Source organism: Bidens hawaiensis, unplaced genomic scaffold, assembly GCF_021521415.1.
Source record: "Bidens hawaiensis isolate Kalapana, Puna unplaced genomic scaffold, B.hawaiensis_p1.1 tig00047584_1, whole genome shotgun sequence".
Classification (NCBI taxonomy): Eukaryota; Viridiplantae; Streptophyta; class Magnoliopsida; order Asterales; family Asteraceae; genus Bidens; species Bidens hawaiensis.
In genome coordinates, this window is record NW_027498517.1 from 25,863 (window position 1) to 28,782 (window position 2,920).

The 2,920-nt window shown below is 33.7% G+C and overlaps 1 pseudogene; it reads right to left on the reverse strand.

Annotated features, from left to right (window-relative positions):
- Positions 1 to 486: 486 nt before the first annotated feature.
- On the reverse strand, positions 487 to 2,264 carry LOC143597122 (polyprenal reductase 2-like; annotated as a pseudogene).
- Positions 2,265 to 2,920: the final 656 nt, after the last annotated feature.

Sequence of the window (2,920 nt, forward strand, 5' to 3'; positions counted from 1 at the left end):
CCACGTGATTACTACCTGTGAACAGAAATTAATTAACTAATATAATGTATTCGAAGCAAATAACTATTAAAAACATATATAGTCATGTATAATTTAGAATAGGCAAATTAATTCACTTTAACGTACATAAAATCATACATGCTTTCAAACACTTTACGGTACGACTCTCTTTATTTGTTAACATAGAATTTCATTTATTTAAACTTGATCATACCGATTCTATTTCGTCGTTTGAACACGCTTTAATTGAAATCTAAAAAGAATATAAATATGAACCGACTAAGAATAATATTCTAATAAAAGTGTGACTCAAAAGTACTTAAAAGTGTAGGAATATCTATATAATAATATATATATATATATATATATATATATATATATATTAGACCACATCAAAAATAAAAGGGAGTAACATGCCAATTACAAATATTAAGTGAAAATGAAAGTCATGATTAGCAAGAAAGTAGGTACATTTAGCCTAACCCTTCAACTATTCCATTTTAATTTTGAACCGACACCTCGACCCCTTTCAGTTTTTGGAGCGACACCAATCACACCATACATAATTATATTCTCAATGTAACTACAATTGCTATTTTGGGCTAAGCTAATTAATGAATAGTTGTAGATACGTAAAACTAACAATACTCCCACAAAATAACCAACGATATGCAACCGAGCTGATGGACTGTAACGTTCACCGACTCATGAAAGCGTCGCAAAACTTGAGCTTCCATCAGCAAAAGCATAAACACAGAGAGCCAAACATCGTCTCTTGAGTGACGGGAAAAGAGATCCATCGTGATTGCATAAAACCATACCGCGACAAGCAAAATCGTTGTCCACAAAATGCCCACGACATAAAAGTGAGAGAAGAATCTTTGAGGCACGGTTAGATTCTGAAATGCATAAAATGATCAACAAATAGGCAAAGAAGTTTGCTAAATGATTATCGATCATGTGGTTAGAGCATTTTGGAGTCTTTATATCCGGATTTTCTATATCCTATAAAGAAGAAAAAAAGAGATCGAGAAGATAACTGAAAAACCACTACATTTAATTTCTATAAAAAACTAAAAAACCACTACATGTAATTCTCTATAACAATAACAATTTATAGAAAACTGAACACAGCTCAAAGTTAACTCTCAATATTTTTTATGTAACTGCATAACAAAGAGAAAAAAGTATAAATAAGTGTTTTTAAGTAAGATACAGATAGAAAGTTTAACTGCTTTTATAAGAATATGATTTCATGTAGTATACTACTCACATTGTTGGAGGGCAAAAGCTTGCCTCTCTTAGCAAATCCCAAGAGAGCTCTGTGTAACCAACCAAGGCCTGGAAACGGCAACCATGCTGCGACAATGGGCAAAGTAGCAAGGAGCCAAGTTGCTCGTAGCAATGATACAAGCCCCATTCTCTAAACCAAAAAAATGGACAAGCTAGCTAGGCTTCTTATCTTAATACAGAGAACCTATATTATTACCCAGCCCTAGCTTGAACTATAAGTGATACGTACTTGTAAAGCACCAACCCAACTAAAGACGAGGGTATAGGTGGCAGGTCGTAAAACGGGACAAAAAGTTGACAGAATGGGTTTTTTATTGTTTTTTTTAGAACCAACGTTATTTATGTTAGCCCAATCCTTAGAAACATTTCGAAATTTTTATCTTAATAAAATTGAACAAATGGAGTAGTCCCATCCCTTACATTTTGTAAGGTTTAAAGGATATTACAGAAGTTTAATTTGTTTCTAGAAAGTATAACCACCACGTGGAATGTTCACGACTCCTGTCCTCCATCCACGTCAAGACGATTGTTTCAGGTTGAGAGGTTAAATAAAAATATTAGATAAACAGTTGGGTTGTGAAAGAGTTAATGATATTAACTTTTATATATGATGTATTATGTTTACATGTAAAAAGCCTTTACACTCTAATTTGATCTTGTTTATTTGAAATCATTAATAGACTACCAAATATGCAAAAACAATTTCATAAAAAGAAAAAAAAAAACCCCACTTCAAATATTAAACGATTAGCTGTTCCCAAATCCCACAAGTTTACATCCCATAAAACTTGGTCAAGCAAGCCCTATTCTTTGATAACGTGACTCTTAACTGACATAAACCGCTACCATAAACCGTCTGGCCTGCTGACCTGTTCCACTTGCAGAACCGGACTGCTGACCCGTACTCGACCCGAAACATCAAGATTATACCCAACACTTGTGCCCATTCCCCTAAGCTTCTGTACTTCCATTATTTTAATATTTTCAATAAAGATCATACCATTTCTGACAAAACCAAAGTTGCCATTCACTAAAAATATAACATCAATATTGCCATGTTTGGTATAGGGTATCAGTACACTGGAAGCAGACTAATATTAAATGAAGAAGGCTTACACTTCAATGGGGTAGGTTTTTCTTTAAATATGCATTTATTGATCAAATCGGCTATCTATTCTTGTAACACATTCACTCAAACTGGAACCCTTTTCATCTTTATGATTAGAAAATGGAATATGTAGGTATTGTATCATTGGTACGAGCATTATGGATTCTTTCTATTTTACCAATTGTTGCAGCCTGGCTGGCTTTGGTTGGTTAGGATCAGCTCTTTTGGGGTTTGCTAAAAGAGGCAAGATTTTGCAATCCAACACTGTGACCAGGGCCGTCTCTGAGAATTTAAATACCTCGGCCGAGCCAAAATAAAAATGTCCGTGGTCGTTAACGAAATTTTTTATTCGCTAATGTACATGGATAAAACTTTTATTCACTGATTTATTATAAGCAGAAACAATTCTGAGCATGTAATTATCTCATACACTATTGCAAATAACCTTATTTTTAACACCAAAAAACATATACATGTAATATGTATAAAAAAGTTTGTGCCCCCGAAACATATGTGCCC